We start from the raw sequence: 7,924 nt of genomic DNA, 5'->3' as shown, positions 1-7,924 counted from the left end.
CTCATGGTCTCTCCTGCCCGGGCTGGCTTTGAACCACGATCCTCAGATCTCAGCCTCCTGAGTAGCTAGGATTACAGGCGTGAGCCACCAGCGCCCGGCGTTTTAAACATACTTTTAATTAAAACCTATCCTCATCTCTCACAATAAAAGCCAATTTTTGACCAAGCAAGCATACAAGACCAAGTTCAAATCCCAGTACCATTCCCTACAAAATGTACAGAATGACTATGTAGAAAGAGCAAAATGAAAGTATAATCTATAAAAGTATTTTTGAAGTGGAATAAATCTTTGAAATTATCTAATTAAAAAAAGAACCAATTTTATAGAGGTATCAGAGGCAGTCTGATTTTATGTACCTTAGAGGAACCCTTGGATAAAGATTATATCCATTGGGAATGTGACTTAGTAGTAGAGTGCTTGCCTGGCATGCATGAAGCCCTAGGTTCAATTCCTCAGGACTACATAAACAGAAAAAGCTGGAAGAGGTGCTGTGGCTCAAGTGGTAGAGCACTAGCCTTAAGCAAAAGAAGCTCAAGGACAGTGCCCATTCCCTGAGTTCAAGCCCCAGAACTGGCAAAAAATAAATAAAATAAAATAAATCAATAAAAATTAAAAAGATTATATCTGTGATTATAAAGTTATACATGAGACACTGAGTGGACAAACCATCTGGACAGACAAGTCCAAGAAATTCTTTTATTCCTATTCAGCAAAAAGCCAGAAGTGGAGGCACAGCTCAAATGGTTGAGGACCAGCCATGTACAGCCATGTGTATGTGTGCATGATGAGCACATGCTGTAATTTCAGCACTGGAGAGACTGAGGCAGGAGAATGTAGAGTTGGAGACCAGCCTGGGCTGTATAGCCAGACCCTGGCTCAAACCAAAAAGGAAAGAAGGGAGATTTAAAAAGACAAAAGATGGGGCTGGGAAGGTGGCTCAGTGGTAGAGTGCTTGCTTCCCATGCATGAGGCCCTGGGTTTGATTCCTCAGTACCACATAAGCAGAAAAAGCCAGAAGTGACACCATGGCTCAAGTGGTAGAGTGCTAGCCTTGAGCTGAAGAGCTCAGGGACAATGCCTAGGCTCAAAGTTCAGGCCCCATGACTGACCAAAAAAAAAAAAAGACAAAAGATGACCACTATTCCCTATAAAAACTAATGTAGCAATACCTTCAGGGCTTTTTTACATGCATGTGCCTTCAGTTAGTTAAATCTAACAAATACCTATTAGAAATTATATAGATGGTTTGGGGGTGGAAGGAGAGAGCTCAAATGATAGAGCTTTTCCTAGCATGTGGGAGGCCCTGGGTTCAATCTAACTCCAGTATTTACTTACCCCATAAGTAAATAGACAGATAAAAATATCCAGGAAGTAAATGCACAAATGAGAAACTGACCAAAACAGAAATTTAACAAAACTAGAAGGTACTATTTTATCCAACTTTATAAAAATAACTCCCACTCCCACTATATAAAGTCTACCTAATATCATAAAAGAAGTAATAGGAAACTTTGAAATAACATATAATGAATGCCAACCTGTTTTTAAACTGTTCCAAACAGAAAAACAAATAGAATTTGCAAAATATGTCCATGGAACAAGAGTGTCATTTATGTCAAGTGATAAAAGATTATGTACACACAAAAAAATCACCCTTCCAAACCAAGTGTCTGTGGCTCAGATTTGTAATCTTAGCTATTTAGGAGGCTGAAATCCCATCACAGTTCAATCAGACCAGATGGAAAAGTCAGAGGGACTCCAGCTTCAAAATAACAAGCAAAAAGATGGACTAGGGTCATGGTGCAAATGGTAGAGCATCAGCTGTGAGCAATCAAGCTAAGCAAAAGCATGAGGTACTCAGCTCAAGCTACAATACAAGCACAAAACAGGAAATTTTCAGATTAATTTTAGAGTATATTTATACAAAAATTTGAAGGTATTAGTCAACAGAATCCTATTTTAAAGATAAAACATGGGGGGCGGTAAGGTGGCTCAGTGGTAGAGCACCTGCCTTGCATGCCTGAGGCCCTGGGCTCGATTCCTCAGCACCACATAAGCAGAAAAAAAAAGCTGGAAGTGGCGCTGTGGCTCAAGTGGTAGAGCGCTAGCCTTGAGCTGAAGAGCTGAGGGACAGCGCCCAGGCCGAGTTAAGACCCACGACTGGACCCCAAAAGATAAAACATGGGAACTAAGCTGAGTTTCCTTGGGTTGGCTAAATATTGGGCAAGTTAATAATATGATGCACCAAGTGAACAGAACTAAGGAAAATAGGTGGGATTGGAGGCATGGCTCAGTTGGCAGAGCCCCAACCAGTGAGCAAAAGTATCAAGTACAGAGTTCAATGTGAGCGGCCCTTAACCTAGAGGCAAAAGAGGCTTGAACTCAATGCCTTGCCACTGTCCCTGACCTGCTTTTGGTTCAGGCTAGCACTACCACTTGAGCCACAATCACTTCCAGGTTTTTCTGAGTAGTTTATTGGAGATAAGAGTCTCATGGACTTTCCTCACCAGACTGGCTTGGAACTGCTGTCCTCAGACCTCAGCCTTCTGAGTATCCAGGATTATAGACCTGAGTCTAACATTCCTTTTTTCTTTTCTTTTCTTTTCTTTTTTTTTCAGTTGTGGGGCTTGAACTCAAGGTCTAAGTGTTGTCCCTGAGCCTCTTTGTGCTCAAGACTAGCACTCTACCACTTGAGCTACAGGACCACTTTCAGTTTTTGAGTGGCTAATTGGAGATAAGAGTCTCACAAGGACTTTTCTGCCTAGGGTTGGCTTCAAACTAAAATCTTATAGATCTCAGCTTCCTGAGTGGCTGGGATTACAGGCTAACATCCCTAATTTTTGTTTTTGTTTTGTTTTTGGGTCCAGTCATGGGGCCTGGACTCTGGGCCTGGGCGCTGTCCCTCAGCTCTTCAGCTCAAGGCTAGTGCTCTGCCACTTGAGCCACAGCGCCACTTTTGGCTTTTTTTGTTTTGCTTATGTGGTGTTGAGGAATCGAACCCAGGGCCTCAGGTATGCAAGGCAAGTGTTCTACCACTGAGCCACCTTCCCAGCCCCAACATCCCTAATTTTTAAAAGGCCTTGTAAATAAAGTTAATGGCTATTTCCTTGGGAAGATGAAGTATGTACCTATATCAGCCCAAAGTCAACATGTGTCACTTAATGAGGAAAATCTAAAGGCTTTCTCACTAAGGTAAAGAATGATACAAGCTAGCCACTCTACTACACTTCATTGAATTTATTCTACTATCATGTTAATTTCTTTGTTTTTTCCATTGCATTGTAGTACCAGAAGACAACCAAATACTTTTAGGTATATTCACACCTGCGAGAGACAGAGAGACAGATATGGGGGGGGAGGTGGAAATCCTCTACTATCCCTTTGAATAACTGGTAAGTGTCCTCAACATTGTTTCATTTTTGTTTCAGATATGGCTCCTAGAAGAAACCTATAAGGAACCAACTAAAAGGTGAGTCAAAGCTGGGTGCCGTGACTCATGCCTGTAATTCTAGCAACTCAGGAGGCTGAGAATTGACGATTGTGGTTCAAAGCCAGCCTGGGCAGGAAAGTCCATGAGACTCTTATCTCCAGTAAACCACTAGAAAATGGGAAGTGGCGCTGTTGCTCAAGCGGTAAGAGTGCTCGCCTTGAGCTGAAGAGCACAGGGACAGCGCCCATGCCCAGAGTTCAAGCCCTGCGACCAACAGTAAATAAATAAATAAATAGTGAGTCAACATGACTCACTTCTAGCTTGACCTAGAATCCATTTTGCTCCTTATAATAATACTAAATTCTTCACCCAGAAGGCTCCATTCCCAGCCACCAGTTTTGAACTGGCAATGTAGGAGGCAGCTCCAACTGAGAAAGCCAGGAATGTGCCCAGCTCAGCTGCTGGTGACACTGAGTCATTCCAAGTAGAATATGCATGAATGTCTCCTTGGAAGTTAGCCCCTGTGTTTCTCTTTCTTGCTGCAGGCAATAGCTTTACTCTTCTTCTCTTTAACTATATTTCTTTTTTTCTTTTTCTGGTACTAGGGGTTAAACCCAGGATTTTGCACTTGCTAGGTCAAGTGCTTTGCCACTGAGCTATATCCCAGCTCTTCTTTGCTCTTCTTTCTGTCTGGTTGTGCCATTGTACAACCTTTTGCACCCAAGGGAAAATTCTATATGTTGGGTTGCAAAGTGATCCTCCTGTTTCAGCCTCCTGAGTAGTTGAAACTACAGTCACATACCACTACACCCTTTACAAATAAACCCACATGGGGCTGGGAAGGTGGCTCAGTGATAGAGTGCTTGCCTTGCATGCATGAGGCCCTGGGTTCAATTCCTCAGCACCACATAAGTAGAAAAAGCCGGAAGTGGTGCTGTAACTCAAGTGGTAGAGCACTAGCCTTGATCTGAAGAGCTGAGGGACAGCGCCCAGGCCCAGAGTTCAAGCTCCAAGACTGGCAAAAATAAATAAATAAATAAACCCACAGTGTCACCATGCACTAACATCAACTCAAAATGGATAAGACCTTAATCAAACCTGAAACTCTGAAACTACTGCAGGACAGAGTAGGAGAGACACTTGAACTTATAGGCACAGGCAGGAACTTCCTGAACAGAGTCCCAGGGTCACAACAAATTGGAGATAGACTTGACAAATGGGACTACCCTAAAAAGTTTCTACACAGACAAAAACATAGATGCCAAACTAGAAAGACAGTCAACCAATTGGGAAAAAATATTTACCAGAAATATATTAGACAAGGGCCTAATATCCATTATAAACAAGGAACCCAAAAACTAATCCCTCCCAATTCTAACAAACCAATCATTACATGGGCAAGGCACTAAAGAGAGACTTCTCAGAAGAAGAGATAAAAATAGCAAAGAAACACATGTTCGTTATCTCCAGCTGTAAAGGAAATGCAAATAAAAACAATCCTGAGATACCACCTTACCCCAGTCAGAATGGCCCACATTCTAAATTCAGCCAATGATAAATGCTGGCAGGGATGTGGAGAAAGAGGAACCCTATTCTATTGCTGGTGGGAATGTACACTAATACAAACACTTTGGAAAGTAGTCTGGAGTTACCTCAGAAAGATAAATATAGACCTCCCCTATGATCCAGCCATACCACTCAGGCATCTACCCTGAGCAACAGGAACCAGGATACAAGGACACAGGCTCCTCCATGTTCATTGCTGCCCTTTTCACAATAGCCAAGATATGGAAACAACCCAGATGCCCCATTACAGATGAATGGATCCAAAAATTGTGGTACCTATATACAATGGAATATTATGCAGCCATTAGAAAGGACAAAATAATAGCAATCACAGGGAAATGGATGGAACTAGAACAAATCATTTTGAGCAAGGTAAGTCAAGAGCAGAGAGGCAAATGGCACATGGTCAGCCTGATATGTGGATGTGAAATCCAAAATGCAAGGAGATATGACAAAGTAAACAGGACTCAAGAAACAAAGAACCTTTACTTAATTTGTCATATCATTTCTAAATGATTCCATATTCTTGACCACATTGTGTGTTTCCTCTAAATCATGGTCTATTTCCAAGGACAAAATGAATCAAACTCATTGAAGGATTGACTCCTGCCCAATCTAGTAAAGCACCAAATGCATGTTCATGTGCTTGTCCACAAGCAGGTCATTCTGACCTTGCCCCCCAGGAGACAAGAGCCTCTTACCATAGATAGAGCATTCATTCTGGGCCTGGCCAAGGACACCACCCTTGGCCCCAAAGAAACCATAGGTCATTTTTAATTTTTTTTTCTACAAGCCCACCCCAAAATCCAGTCCCTCACATACCATGGAAAGGTCTGTGCCCTCACTGGCAATAAACAGTCCTCACTTGTTGACAATTGAGTCCAGTCTATTCCTTTTCCATTCTGCATTTTCCTAACTTTTGGTGCTAAAAACCCAGGAAAGGAAAAGTTCCAGGAGTAACTGGGTCCCCTCCACTGAGGGGCTACTGGCCTCCTTACCACCTCTGTTACCTCCTTCTCCTTCCCAGGCCTTTCTCCATCCGGAGCACAGAGCACTTTGAGCTTACTTTGGGCTAAATAGCTGCCTGAATGACCTTGTGGCCTTTGTCTATGTAAGTGGTACATGTTTCATGGACAGTCACCCCATGTGGCTTGAGGTATTATTGGCTCCTGCATAAACCCCAAAAAGGCCTTTTCTCTCCCCCCTATTCTCTCTCCCTCACCCTGTCCCCCAGACTCTTGATCTCTAGGCAGGAAGCTCATTGTATTTGGTAACCGACTCCACCCACCATCTAAAAGCCTTCAGGAAAAGGGCAAGCAGCCACAGTCTGTGGCAGAGGTGCCATAGACACAGACCTGGGGATGCCAGGAGTCCCCAGAGATTTCAAGAGTTTCTCCCTTGCTGACCCCCTGACACTTTACTTTTTTTTTTCAAATTTTTTATTGTGATTAAGTGGTTACATAATTCCCCAAATTTCACAGTATTGTGGGATAGTGATGCTCAGTTAAAGTCACAAACACATTCTAACTTTTCTGGAGCCTGACACTCTTTAATTAGGACTTTGGGTGATACCCTCTCCTAATTATTGGGATCCATCATCCTAATATGGGATGCATCCATTTGTCTTCCCAAAGCCTTGGGGATGCCTGAAAGTGGTAGGACAGGTCATTCTGTAATACTACCAAATTTTCAAAATGGGCTCCAAATTATCTGTTTCCAGAGATACCCCATTGGCTTCCCTCCAGTCTTAAGACTTGGACTGACTGATTTATAGTTAAAAAAAAAATTAAAAAAGGGATGTGGTTCAGTGGTAGAGTGCTCACCTTGTATGCATGAAGCCCGGGGTTCAATTCCTCAGTACCTCATACACAGAAAAAGCCAGAAGTGGCACTGTGGCTCAAGGGGTAGAGTGCTAGCCTGGAGCCAAAGCAGCTCAGGGACAGTGCCCAGGCCCTGAGTTCAAATGCCAGGACTGGCCAAAAAAAAAAAGACTCATTTGTCTATCAAAATCTGGCCCCACTATCCTTTAGACTGGCCTGGATTCCGAACCTTCCATATTAATATTCTTACTGATTTAAACAACTTTCTCTGACAAAAAGGTAGGGAGTCCAAGGTACCATATGCTCATGCCTTTGTCCTCTATTTGTTGGGTCCTCCCTCCTAAACTCTCCTTTGTGGCTTGCCCTCCTCAAAGGATAAAATACAGCCCAAATGGCCTCTACCTTCACCTAGCCTTCTGAACTTCAACCCTGCCAACTCACCTCCTCCTTACCCATCCTGCCCTTCCCCTTCCACTCATTCTGCCCCCATTCCTGAGGCCCACCAACCTCCAGAGCCTCCATCCTCCACCTCCCAATTACCCTCCATTTCAGCTCCTCCCTCCACCCTGCTCCACCCTCCTCTACCCCATTCCATTCCATTGCCGCCTGTCACTGGCTCTAAAATGGCTCATTTCCCCTCTGTGAGGTAGCAGGACAGGACAGACCTCCCTGAGTCCATGTTCCTTTCACCCTAAACGAGAAGGATTCTATTGAACAAAGATCGGAGTCATTTTCAAGCAATCCTCTCCATTATAAAGAACAGTTTACCAGGATTGCCCAATTGTACTCTCTCACCTAATGTGATATTTTAACACATTCTTAACTGGACCCTAACACCAGATGAGAAAGAGCACATTTTTAAGTCAACCAGGACTTATGCCAATAGGCTAAATGAGGAAAATGCCCATTCCCCATCGGGAATAGACACTGTCCCTACAACTGACCACCACTGGAATTATCAGAACAATGCCAGTAGTTCTGAATGCCTTGAGTTCATGGCAACCTGCCTGGCCGAGGGCATGCATCAAAATGCTCACTTAGGGGCTGGGGGTTTAGGCCTGTGGAAGGGCGCCCGCCTGGCGTGCGCAGGCCCTGGGTTCGGTCCTCA

The 7,924-nt window shown here is 43.6% G+C and overlaps 1 protein-coding gene across 2 annotated transcripts in view; it reads left to right on the top strand.

The window, feature by feature from the left end:
• The window catches only part of Rbak (RB-associated KRAB zinc finger), a 20,901-nt gene that overhangs the window by 9,650 nt on the left and 3,327 nt on the right, over positions 1-7,924 (top strand). The gene's annotated exons all lie outside the window — the stretch shown is intronic.

The sequence above is a fragment of the Dipodomys ordii genome, unplaced genomic scaffold (assembly GCF_000151885.1).
Source record: "Dipodomys ordii isolate 6190 unplaced genomic scaffold, Dord_2.0 Scaffold68, whole genome shotgun sequence".
NCBI classification, from domain to species: Eukaryota; Metazoa; Chordata; class Mammalia; order Rodentia; family Heteromyidae; genus Dipodomys; species Dipodomys ordii.
Note: the sequence above shows the minus strand (reverse complement) of the source record. Positions and strands in the feature narration are given on the sequence as shown.